This window comes from Vigna radiata, unplaced genomic scaffold, assembly GCF_000741045.1.
Source record: "Vigna radiata var. radiata cultivar VC1973A unplaced genomic scaffold, Vradiata_ver6 scaffold_7, whole genome shotgun sequence".
Lineage (NCBI taxonomy): Eukaryota > Viridiplantae > Streptophyta > Magnoliopsida > Fabales > Fabaceae > Vigna > Vigna radiata.
Window position 1 is genome coordinate 2,410,407 of NW_014543262.1, and position 14,709 is coordinate 2,425,115.

The 14,709-nt window shown below is 29.4% G+C and overlaps 1 pseudogene; it reads right to left on the minus strand.

Moving 5' to 3' along the window:
- Positions 1-7,774: 7,774 nt before the first annotated feature.
- Positions 7,775-10,117, minus strand: LOC106753731 (annotated as a pseudogene).
- Positions 10,118-14,709: the final 4,592 nt, after the last annotated feature.

The window sequence follows — 14,709 nt, forward strand, 5'->3', positions numbered from 1 at the left end:
AAAATAGTAATCAAAAGTAAAAATAAAATATAATTCTTTTCTCTCTCGTGAGCTTCTCGTCTCTTCCTTTTCTTTTACTTTGAAACTTGAATTTTCATCATTTTTTGAAATTGATCACACCATTGTGAAATCTAAAAGGAAGTATTTTGAACCGATTTCAAAACAAAAGTAAATTTTTATTTACCTTATGGAATCATTCTTTCCTAATTTTCATATTGTTTTAGTCATAAATTTTAGTAGAGATCGTTGAGAGAAGTCATTCTCTTAGCCTAATTTTTATCATATACTAAAAATCTATCTTATTTGGACATTTTGCACTAGGTCTCTAGTTTTGAGTAGCTTAATTTATTGAGTTATAGAGTTTTAGTCTTGAGAAAAGTTATTTAAGATAAGGAAAATTAGTACAAATTGATAAATACCACTTATTAAATTTTGGTAGTAATAATGTTTTGATATTAAATCTTGTGGTGTAATAGATTGACTATGTTATGATTATTTTGATATCTTTACTTGAATTTATATTGATACATATGTGTAGGTGACGATGAAAAGAGTGAAATTAGTCAGATAATGAATTTAGTTCGGTGAAGTGACCCACTTTATTTGATTTTTTTTTTTTAATGTTTTGAGTTGCATAAACCAAGTAAATTGATTTATAATTTATAAGTATTATCACTTTAATTGCCTTTAATTTTCATTAAATTGAACTTTAATGGAACGATTGTTGGATTGTTCTATTGAGTTATATGTGATGAGAGTATCATGAAAGTGATGGAGAAATAAAAACTAAGACTTCAAAAATCTTAGAATGTTAGGATAAAATATTTATATATATTATTATATTTGACAATACCTTCTATAGATATAATAATTATATTTATTTTTCAATTATTTTTTGAAATAAATTCTTGGAAGACTCTAAATATATTAAATATATGCATAATTGCATAATGCTATTAATTGTTATTAATCATGTGATGAACAAATTGGTAATTGATGTTTGCTAGTTTGGGTGTTAAAGTAATTTTGGTAGTTTTTTTTTTCTATTTTTCTATTTCTTTTTTTTTTTAAATATTCTTTTCTAATGACTAAATATAATAAATTGTAGTTAGTTTAGAATTCACATTATTAAGAAAATAGAAAATATTAATTAAGACAATTGAAAGGAGAAAAAATAATTTAAATAATATATATAAGATAATTTTTGGGTGCGCAATTCAATTTAGTAATTTAATTTTCTATTTTATATAAATAAAGTAATTATGTATGATTTAATTTCGTAATTTATTTTGACTTTTATGGATAAAATATATTTTTTTTTATTTTTAATATTATTCTTATTTTTCAATTCCATAATTTTCTTTTTCTTAAATGTTTATCTTTTATAGGAAGTGATAACTTGGGTCCAAACACAATTATCTTAGTTTAACATTTCTTTTATTTTTATAAAACATGTGTAAAATGTATTAGGCATGTGATAGATAGGAGGGACTTTTAGTCTTATATATAGACATGCCAACATCCCTTGTAATTCACTTTTGAGATTAATGAATTGTGTATTTTGTGGAGATCACTCCAGAATTCAATTCCCTTGAAAGTCTAGGCCGGAGAATTTATTCTCGTCGGCCACCTTCCATTCACCTCTCTATCTTTCATCTCCCATTTTACACGTGAGCTTATCCTCTTGCGAGATTCCCTGAGTACAACACCACATCTTCATTTCGTCGTTTCCCTCATCTAGACATCACACCTCATTTTCTCAACCTCTCACAAATCTTCCAACGCCAACATCATCTTCATTCTCTCTCGGGGCTTCACTCATCACCGATCCATATTTTCGAGCTCCTCCACCTTAGATCTACATCCACACCGAATGTCCGCCATAACTAGGGTTCCTTACAACATTTTCACCCTTTTCCACCGAACCATTTATCAGATTCGTCTTCTCCTCACCATTTCTCACCTTGACCTATTGTTTCTGTCTTTCCCTTCATTTTCACCGATTGAAATCAGATTCTAGCCATTTCCACCGATTAAATCTTCACTTTCCACCTTTTCCATCGTTTAATTAGACCATTTCATCAATTAAACCACTATACAACACCCGATCTTGAATCTCCACCGAACAAACCTTCGAATCTAGGGTTTGTTCGTCACTTTCCCTCTTCGACACCAAAACCCAGGGTTCCTCGTGCAAAACTGTTTAGGGAGGAAAACGACAAAAACATAACAAATTGTAATGACATTGATTAATTATTTGGTAAGAAAGATTATCCATGGAAATATCGTTATAGTATAAGTCGAGGTAATGGAGGTTAGAGCCAAATAAGACATCATGTTGAATTGGTGGAATGATAATAACATTAAAGAAATTATGGTTCAGATTCTAATGATATTGAAATTGAAGTTCAAACAAAGATAACTTGATATCACCTTCTAGAGATTGTTGGAAAGATCAAGTTTTGTTACTTTGCTTATGGTATTGTCACAATGAACTCCTTGCCAGTAACAACAGTCTTGTTGAGTGGACCATCTGACGAGGTTCGTTCTCATTGCAGTGAACTTCATTAAGATTGTTATAGAGAATGTTTTGGAATGTAAAGGCATAAAAGAAGGAAAGAGAAAGAAGTGAAAATTGTGATAAAAATGTTATTCTGATCGGTAAAAGAAAGAAGCATTAATTGAGAAGAGATAGATGAATGATAATTGTTTGCATTTTGCTCAATGAAAATGTATATTTATAAAGAAAGATAGTTGGTGAGATAATCACCGTATGTGGAGCTCTAGTTAGCCATGGAGAAAAGAAGAAACAAAGATATAAAGAAGAAATGAACAAATTTGTAACATAGGTTTTTGGCGACCAGAACTCCCGAAAGAGCTCTGATACCATCCTAAAATAAATGTTTCATTGATTCCATGATAATCATTACAAGAAAGGAAAAGACTGTATATGTAAGGATGAAGAAAATCAACCAGCTATAACAAACTAGATACGTGTAATAAGAAACCGTGCAAAATTGTTCACTACGCAAAACTGTTTAGGAAGGAAAAAGACACAAACATAACAAATTGTAATGAACATGATTAATTATTTGGTAAGAAAGATTATCCATGGAAATATCATTATAGTATAAGTCAAGGTAATGCATGTTATAACCAAATATGACATCATGCTGAATTGGTTGAAGTCTAATAACATTAAAGAAATTCTGGCTTAGGTTCAAATGATATAGAAATTGAAGTTACATATCTACTATGTAAATAATGTAGTAGACTTTTCTTAAAATAGACTTACATATCTACTATATTTTTCAATGTGCTATAGGATTTTTTATGACAACAACAAAACCATGCAGCAGTACGATTAGGTACTGATATAACTAACAACTATGAATGACATCTGCATTAAAAATTATTCCAAACATATTTAAAAGATTAAAATATAACCTATTGAATAAGGATAGACTTATTTAGCTATATATGTAGCAATGTGAATTTGTTTTTTTCCATCCATTATGGCTTTGTTGTTGGGATGAACTTAAATTTTAGAGATTTATTATTTTATTAGTTTTGGTTTTAGTAATATTTGGTTTGATTTGATAGAGATAAAGTAGGAACAGATAGTTATGATTTTTTGTTTATCTAAGTATTATATTATTTTATGATAGGCTAAGGAGATTTTATTTTTAAGTCAGTTGATATTTTATTTTCAGATTTTATTTTTATTTCCGTAATATTGTAAGTATCATGGCTATTTAAAGCCCTTCAATTATCAATGAATAATAAGACTCAATTTTGAAAAAATATGTTAGTGTGTATTGGGAGATTTTCCCAACATTTGTTGATATACATTCTTCTTTCTATAGGGGAGTTACCGACTGATTGGGTGACTTAAGGGTCTATAAACCAATATTTGTCATCCTTCCTCACTTCTAAGCAAAAATCATGCAAGTACCTAAATTTTATACACTGATACCTTCCTCAATGTGTATAAGGCAACCAAAAAATGATTAAAAGTTAACTTACATCATCCATAACTTCACAATAAATATGTTTGACTCCTGATTTTTTGTTAAGGTCTCCTCTAAAGCACATTGGTAGATAATGGAAACTTGCTTTGTTAGCCAAAAATAGTGGCATCTCATGGAATCTCCATTGGGTCTCTACCTATGGATGCAACAACCTCCCTCAATACGGTAAGTGGATTCTCGAGAGACAATGTTCTTTTGGTAGTGACTTGGAACTCCGTTTCATGTTCCTACACACACAAAAAAACATGACATTAGTCAAGAATCTAAATATTGCATATATAAATATTAGTGTATATATTTACTGAAGTGTAACATGGCATCATCCTCACGAGATCTTTAGGCCTAGGGATGAAAGTTTGTAATGCTTTTGATACAATACGGACCTCCGATGTTGGTATAAGAACTGTAACATCACCATAGTGTATCGTCTCTACCATAACCTTTAGGTTATTCCATACTAGAACTAAAGTGTTCTTATCTTGGCACCTAACTTCAAAATTGGACAGATTAAATTCCATCAGGGACAATCATAGGTGCCTTACTTGTGCTTGCTTTTCAGGTTTGACTTGGAACAGGGTATCAAATTCATTGTTGTCCAACTAATTCTAAGCAGATTTATGTTCATCTTGGATACAATAAATAAGTTTTTGGTAGTCCTTTTCATTATTATTTTCAAGTATATAACAGCACATTCAAAACCCAAAGTTCTCATCCTCACGTTATAACACATCTTAGTATTTTTTTTATTATGTTTATGTTTATGTGTCTAATTGTCATTAGATCCACCAATTATTTTAATTAAATATACCAAAAATGAAGATCTTGAATTGATGGTACTGCTGATGTTCTATAACTAAATTTTACCAATATCTTTTGTTTTTTTTTTTTTGTGTGGAGATTATATGTAATCCTTTTTTTTTTCATTTGCAATAACATCATAATTCTGTTTAAATAATTAAAATATTAGTATAAAAATAAAAGAATTACAACTATCCTAAATATTTAACAAGATGTCGGGGATTGAGTGTATACTTTATTTTTTAAGGAATTAATATGTAAAACTCCAAAAAAAAAAATTAAGTTTTTAATTTTCTAGGAATTCTTCGTAAAATAAACATATACAAAAGACGACTGCATCTGAATTGCAAATGTGTGGATATTTAAACGTAATAAATTTATATTTAGTGTCTTTATTTGCCAAAACAACGTTAAAAGTTAAAATTGTAGAAAATCAGTGTGTAATGAGTATATTTTAAAAGTACAACAGAGAGACAATATCAAAATTTGAAATTGCATTGTCATTAATGAGCATGCAATTGATATTGCAAATATTGAATATATTTTTATTTAACAATGGATTTAGTTAAAAATTGTAAGTATACTTATTATGTAATGGATAATGATATTTAAAAGTATTTTTTTTTGACAATATTTGAACATCATCTAAGTGTCATTTTCTGATTGGTCCAAAATTACTCCACAATCAATAAAAATAATTATAAACACTATTATGAACCAATCACAGAATAATACGTAGATGATGTTCAAATGTTGTCAAAAAAATGTTATCTAAGTATCATGATCTGTAATGTAATTGTCACATGTGTATTTTTCATTCTAAAACTGGATGTAAATAGTGTTTAAAAACAAGAGAAGCTAAATTAAGTTGTTAAAACTTAAGTTAAGAAATTGAGAGTCAACTTGTTTTATTAAATAGTTTAAATTTGAAGTTTTGGAGATAAAACTTTTAATTTCTAGGCAAATGTTAGAATTATAAAAAAAAAATATTTTTATATCATAATTAGTTACTAATAAAAAAAATATATCATATTATAAGTTTTTGATAAACTAACTCGTGAACTAATATATCATATTACTTAAATGAATTTATGTAATGTGCATTAATTAAATTAAATATATTTTTTTTTAAATTTATCTTTTTATTTTCTTATTTAAACTATTCTTACATGAATTATTTCTTAATTTGTATTGTTACTTTTTTTAATTTAAAATACAAAAAAATTTAAAAAGTAGCCAAAAAAAATATATAAAATAGAGTAATGATTAATTAAAATTATAAGATTGAAATAAATAATAATAATAAAAATAAAATAAGGATAATAAAAATATATATATTAAAATAGTAATAATAGAAAATTAAATAAGTTATAAACTAACTCAAATGGCTTATAATTTAGGGGTGTTGCTCTCTCGACTTCCCTAAGTGAGTCCTGTACCTCCCCACTATTTTAATTTATTTCAAAAATATTTTACACCTTCTCACTATTTTTTTTTTATTTCAAAAATACCCTACACTTTCCACTATCCTTAACAATATTTCTCTTTCTTTCTACATTAATGGAGCATTTACATTACTCAAATTTGAACTTCTGATATATTTTCTTAAATAAGTTTGATTCAATCTTATTTTCGCTGTTGAATATATATTTTTTTTCAAATTACTTAATAAATGGTAAAATTTTGTTCTAAATTTCTAGAAAAATGTTTATATATGTGTGTTTTTTTTACATATAATATCTATAATTTTTAACATTATATTATTATATTAAAAATTATAATAATAAAATGTTAAAAATAATAATATAATGTTAAAAATTATAGATATTATATGTAAAAAAAACACACACATATATAAACATTTTTCTAGAAATTTAGAACAAAATTTTATCATTTATTAAGTAAATTGAAAAAGAAAAAAAATATATTCAACAGTGAAAATAAGATTGAATCAAACTTATTTAAGACAATATATTACAAGTTCAAATTTGAGTCAGGTAGATGCTCCATTAATAAGCCATGTAAATGCTTAAAAAATAATAGAATGATGTAAAATATTTTTGAAATAAATTAAAATAATAGAAAGATATAGGATCCACTTAAGAAGGTGGAGGAGTAACACCCATAATTTAGAGACCAACTCTTAGATACTCCGGATCTAAGACTGAAAAAAAAGAGGTAATTACACAAATAAAAAAGATAAATCAAAGCTGAATCAAAAAGAATATAATAACACAAGGAGAAAAAAAAGTAAATCATAAATCTTGAAATAAAAAATATCTTTGCTCTTGAGTTATGAACGGTTTGTAGTGTTTTCTACAGAAATGGAAAAATATATTTTTAATAATATTTTTTGACAAATATTTTATAAAAGTTTATGTAAAAATTTGAGATTCATCCGTTTGAAATATATAAACTAATAAAATAATAACACATTATATATGTAAAAAAATTATTAAAAGTCAGAAATTGTCCTTTGCTTTTTGCCTTTTACAACTTTCATTGTCACCCTATTTTGACAAAGTTTTCGTGGTACTTTTCTCTTTTAATCTGATGATAAATTATTACTATCACCATACATCTTAAAAAACAAATTACAATTATGGAAGGAAATTGTAATGAAAAAATCAACAAGGTCATTATTGGAAAAAGTGAATTCTGAAATAAAAATAGTTACGAGAATATCTTTTAAAGAAAAATGTTTGCATACATTTGAAACGGTTAAATAAAATACTAAGGATAACTTATTAAAAGTTTATTTTTTAAAAAATTGAAAATGTGATATAAACATTATAAATAATACTTATTAGATAGTGACATTTATAGAACACCAACATCATTTTTGTATGAACATCCCGATAAAACCCCTTATTTTCTCTACAGTTTGATTTTCTCTTTCTCTTTGGTCTTATGTTTATTTTATTAATCTTTCTCAATAAATAATCTAAAGCACTTATCTAAAACTTGATAATTTTAAATTATAAATAATTGAATTATAGTACAACAATTCACCTACAGTAAGAAGTACCAAACTTTGCCAATAACACTCCATTCCAATGAGGTTACACAATAATATTCATGATGAACCCTAATCTCATTATCCAGAAAAAAAAAAAAAGATAACAACAAAATAAAAGATAGTAATTAACAAAAATTGAGAAATTGAACACCAAAAGGCTTGTGGACACAATAGTTGGACTGAGACTCTTCATGGCATCATTCAGAAACCAAAGCTGCAAATGATCCCTCCACTTCATCTTCTATTTCAAACCAAAGCCTACTTCAATTCCAGATACAGATACAGTGTTTAACTTCAATTCTTGGACATAAATCCCAAATAAGTTCAAAACAAACACATGCATGGATAATTGTAACTATTAGATAAATAAATTGAATTCAATTTCATAAATTCTTTCTTTGAAATTTAGTACTATTGGTGATATTTTCTACCTATGTCTATTCGAAAAAAATATATGGAATTAAGTATAATCTACTAATAAAACCTAAATTACCATAAATAACAAGAAAATAAATAACTAAAATTATAATATTAGTTTTACTAACCTGAACTAACTGATGTGCTTCTCAGTTATGAAAGTTATTGAATTTGAGCATGTAAGTAACATAAAGTTGGTCGTACATTCGATTGAGCAATAGATAGTATTTGTGTCTCCATTTCCTAAAAATGAGCAAAGAACCAAAAAGACCACAAAATCCAGCTGCAAACCCAACACCCATTCCAAGATAGAGTGATTCTTCATCAAATTCACCATCTTCCTTCATTTTACGTTCGATTGTATTCACAACATTTGTTTCCATGTTACACTTTTTAAGAGGATCTCCACAAAGTTCCGGGTTCCCATCATAGCTTGATACACTAAAACTTTGAAGTTGAGTCCCTATTGGAATTTGTCCAGAAAAATTGTTGCATGATAGGTTCAAATAACTCAGAAAAGTCAAGGTAGCCATGTTTTCTGGAATTTCTCCAAAAAGCTTATTATTAGAGAGATCAAGAGATTCCAGATTTTTCATTCCTCCAATTGTCTTTGGTATTGTTCCAGTCAAATGATTATACGATAAATTCAATGTTTGAACTCGAATCAGCCGAAATAATTCCGAAGGAATCTCTCCAGATATCTTGTTAGCCGAAAGGTCAATAGTTCGCCTCTTCAAGTCAAGTTCACATTCATAAACTTGACCTTTTTCATAGAAATCAATGTTATCATCTTCACGAAAACGAAATGTAAAAGAATTTTTTGCTATCATTTGTGTTGTCTTATACGTCATTTGAGGAATTGATCCTGAAAGCTTATTATGGGCAAGATCCAAGTGAATCAAAGAAGAGAGAAGGAATAGTTGAGGTGGAATACTTCCCTCAAATTTATTAGATCTTAATATCACCACTCTTAAGTTTCTGGACATTTTTGGTACAGTTCCAGAAAACTCATTTTTTTCAAGGTCTATAACTTCCAAATACGTTGACCATGAGAGTTTCACAAGAACTTCACCCACTAAATTATTATTCCGCAAGCTGATAAAATTCAAATATTTCAAGTTCTGCCAACCGTGAGGAATTGATCCTGTGAAAGAGTTATGAGATAAATCCACACATTCGACCTTTGGTGATATATGAGGGAGTCTTCCAGTGAAATTATTATGGTTTAAGAGTATGGTGTCTGTGAAACCTTGTGTTGCTCAAGTCTAGCGATTCTAAATTATGGAGTCTGGAAAAATGCATCTCCGTAATTGCACTAGAAAAGGAATTATAACCAATTATTAGGGAAACCAAATATGTGAGATTTCCCAAACTCAAAGGAATGGAACCGCAAAACATGTTGCCCGATAGATCAAGGTATTCTAAATTCTGGTAGTTGAACAAACTTGAAGGTATTTCACCGTATAAACTACTGTGTGCAAGATCAAGATGAGAGAGATCACGACTGAGATTAAACAACCAATGTGGCATTTCAGAGTTAAAATGGTTGAAAGAAAGATCAAGACTGACAAGTGAAGTAAGATTCACATGCTTTAAAGATGGACTTATGTTGGTTAGTTGACAACGGCGCAAGTGTAGATGTGATAGTGAAGGAGGCATAGCCAAAAGCCAGTTGGTTGCTTCGTGAAGATCAATGTAACTAAGGTCAAGATATTTCACAGAATGAAGTTCAGAAAGCCACTGAAGATCGAAATTCTCAGATATAGAAATTGCACTAAGGTCAAGATATTTCACAAAATGAAGTTGAGAAAGCCACTGAGGATCGAAATTTCCAGATAAAGAAATTCCACTAAGGTCAAGATGAGAGATGCCACTACTAAAATTGGTTAACAACCAGCCTAAAGATTTTGAGGTGAAATAGTTGTTTGTAAGATCAAGAGTTACAAGTGAAGTAAAATTCACATGTTTGAGAGACGAAGTGATGTTTAGTCCACAACAAAACAATCGTAACTCGGACAAAGAAGGGAGCATAAACAACGAATCAAGCCCATTGGTAGCATAGCGAAGATTTGTAAAACCAAGGTTGAGATATCTAAGTGAAGAAAGTTGAGAAAGCCAATGAAGATTATCCATGGAAATATCATTATTGGATAAGTCAAGATAATGGAGATTAGAGCCAAATATGACATTATTATGAATTGGTGGAATGTTAATAACATTAAAGAAGTTATCGCTCAAATCCAAATGATATAGAAATTGAAGTTTCAACAAAGATAACTTGATTTCACCTTGTAGAAATTGATTGGATAGATCAAGTTTTGTTACTCTGCTTGTGGTATTGTCACAGTGAACTCCTTGCCACTGACAACAGTCTTGTTGAGTGAACCATGTGACGAGGTTGTTGGATGGATCAATAAGACCTTCTTTAAAGATTTGCAACATTTGTCGGTCCTTTTCATTGCAGCGAACATGGCTGAGATTGTTGCAGAGAATGTTTTGGAAGATAAAGACATAAAAGAGGGAAATAAAAAGAAGTGAAAATTGTGATAGAAAGATCATTCTGATTGATAGAAGAGAAGAATCATTAATTGAGAAGAGATAGATGAATGATGTCTGTTTTCACTTTGCTGAATGAAAATATATATTTATAAAGATGGTCATCATGAATTCCTAAAAAAGAAGGAATGCAAGAGAGTGTGACACACATGATTCACGAAAGCGTGATACACATGATTCAATATGTATATTTATAAAGAAAGGTAATTGGTTTTTCATAAAGTAAAACCTTCTTTTAACAACACTCTTTTAACAATTTTTTTACAATGCATACGTGGCAGCTTGTGATTGGTCCATTTTAAATATTTTTTAAACATAAATTCAAATAGACTGATAAAATGATGACACATGTCCCGTTGTCAAAAAAATTGTCAAAAAGTGTTACCAAAATATCATTGTCCTCTCATAAATCCTTAAACACGAAATGCAATATAAGTTTAAATTGTGAATGCATGCCAATGCAGGTCAAACACATGATTCAATGTATATTTATAAAGAAAGGTAGTTGGTTTTTAAGAAATCCATAAACACGGAATGCAATATAAATTTAAATTGTGAATGCATGTCAATGTAGGTCAAACAAGATCTTCCAAAATGCCTCTTGAATTTCTTGACTGGCTATTACATATGACATTATAACTACACATGCGACCGGGCAGAAAATGCAGTCAATATTCGCAGAAATTGTATATTTATAAAGATGGTCGTCATGCTTAACGAAGGAATGCAAGAGAGCTTTAAATTGTGAAATTTCTTTGAAACTGCTCACTTGAAACAATGACTCTGGACAAGAAACTTTAAGGTTAAATTGTTCTTTTTTAACAATTTAAAATAATTTTTTTATTGTTATTTTAAATTGTATGTTTAATTTTATGTTGTGTTTGTTTTAATAAAATTATATTATTTAATAATTGTTATTAAAATAATTTTTGTTGTTATTTGAAATTATATTGATTTTTTTATTTGCTTATAATGGTTTAATTTAATTTTAGTGGATTTTTTTAAATATTGCAATTGCATTTGGTTATTATTTTTTGAATTTAATATTTTTTTTTCTTAAAAAAATAAATATTTTAAAATACGTTTCTTCTTTAAATGTATTTTGAAATGCTCAACTCGGTGTACCAATTTACTGAGTTTGACTCGACAGTGATTCACTATTGCAGAATTGGTTTTTAACGTCATCCATTAGACGTCGGTTAGACGAGATCTCGACGTAAATTATTGATCGGTGACAATTTCGTGAATAAGTCAGGCTTATAGACGTCGGTTAGGAGGGGCCCCGACACACATTGTGGGAGAGGCCACAGGAACATTTATAGTCTGGCCTAGAGCATTGATCCTGACACACATTGCTACACCACAAGTATAATATTTTTTTCATTAGTATTTGTATGTTAAATTTAACAATATTTATTGATAACTTTGAAATTCTTATCTTCAGTTCACATGTCCTCAGAAGCATCTGATGCATGAGGCAGTCATAGCTGAAGATGATGACATGGCTGAAGCGAATGATGATCCTCTATCAAAACTAATGTCAAGATTACCCGTGTCCAAAAAAGGAGCAATAAAAATATACTGAGATTTCAAAGTATTTGGTCTCCCCGCCCATTTGCCAGTATATATCACATTCAATGATGTATCAGGATGTTGAATATTTCCATCCTTCAACTATGGTGCATATAAGATAGTTAATTTTGTCTTCCATATTAGTTTTACTTAGATTCCTAGTTTCTAACAACTTAACTTTGTTATTTTAGGTACATGGACACAGTCATTGTAGACCAAGGTCAGTCTTCCATGGACGAATTTTTTAAACCTCAGACCATTCAATCTTCTGATAACACACTTGAAAGCAAACAATATTATCTGCAAACATGGATGACTGAGTCAAACAGAGATGTATACCTTGTGTCATACATTGATGGGTATGTGTTGTTTATGTAAAAGTTCATTAAAGTTTACTTAATTAGTTTACTAACTATTTATGATTAATGATAGGTCTCACTAGCAGCTGATGGTCATCATTCCCAAACAATGTAAAATTATATGGTTTTGTTCGCAGCACAGAAGATGAAAAATGACTTGAGAAGCAGGCTTCAAGGGTAGTGTTTCTCCAAAAATGACTTTGAATTTCATGTTGACCTTAAATTTTTATGATAAATAATTATATTAATATTACTTTGTGTTTTTTTCTCTAAATAGTGTTATGGGTAAATCCTGAGGTCAACTAGTTCAAGTTTTGTATCCAAAGGTTGTAAGTCATTTATAATTCTAATTCATTTTCTATGTTCTTGAATGATCTAAATTCTTGACTCTATTTAGTTTGTCATTTTAGTGTAACAAGCAGCTAGATTCATGGGAATGTGGCTTCTATTGATGTCTTGAATTAAGACCATCATTCGAGCTTGCATTACAGATGGCTAGAATGAGGTAATGATGCTTACCTCCAATACATTACAAATCAAATTCATCTTTGAACATATATGAAATTATAATCTTTCTTCATTTTCCAACGCTTCAAGAGTACATCTCCTATACCAAAGGACACAATTAGGTAGATAAGATAGGAGTGGACAACTTATCTTCTGCAAAGATGGAGCTAGGAACTCTTATATTTGTTGTTGAACATTACTTAGGTTTACTTTAAGTTTATATTTTGTTAGTTTTGGTATTGGATTGTTTTTTGGATTAAGTAGAACTTTCTTTAGTTGCAACGCATATATATTATAGTATACTGTTATGGGACAATTTTCTATTTTTCAGGTGTGATTTTAAGGTAAAAATAAATTATTTTTTTTTAAAAAAAAAATACCCAGTAAACGTCTGATAATGCAATGACCGACGTCTATAGGCGTCTGTCAGTGCACAAACTAACGCCCAATGAGTTATAGTGGACAAAACATCCAACGCCTATAGACGTCGAATTTGGACACATCCAACGTTTATATAGATGTCTATTATGCCCAAGTCCGACGTCTATATAGATGTCCTTTATACCCAAGTCTGGCGTCTATATAGACGTCTGTTATATCCAAAACCGACGTCTATATAGATGTCGGATATATCCAGTCCGATGTTTGATTAACATCACCCACAAAGACGTCGGATCTGCATCTAACGTTAAAAGCCCAAAATAACATACGTTTAAAGCCCTTACTGCACTAGTGATTGTGCTTCGGTTGTTCCGAGTGCATGGGTTAATCGCGAGGTTGTTGAGTTCTCTCGGCACCGGCGCGGCAGTGGCTATCGGGATTCGATGGGTTGCTGAAGTAGGTACATTAACTGCTACTAATGCAGCCACTCCTATTTTAAGGCTCGTATTTCTTTGACGACAGTACGGTAATTCTACTACATAAAAAATAGAAATTGATTAACTTTCTCCTTCCCTGTCACTTATATGATATAATCGAACTCATATAAACCTAATGTGTTCTTTTTCAATTAATCTTATACAATGCAATGCGTTACGAATTCACAAATATTTCACCTGTTGAGGCATTATCCCACTTGAGAATTAAACTGTAAAATAATTCTAGAAGGCTTGATTGATCCCTCTCATAATCTTCTATTTATAATAATAAATTGATACAAGAGTACATGATAATTAGAGTAACCTAGACACAATATAATTATGATAATTAGAGTAACCTAGACACAATATAATTATGATAATTAGAGTAACCTAGACACAATATAATTATGATAATTAGAGTAATTCTAGACACAATATAATCATGATAAATAGGATAAATATCCTAACACTCCCCCTCAAGCTGGAGCATACAAATTGTATGTACCAAGCTTGGAACAAATAAACTCAATCTGAGGACCCCTTAATGATTTAGTCAATACATCTGCGAGTTGATCGTTTGACCCAATAAA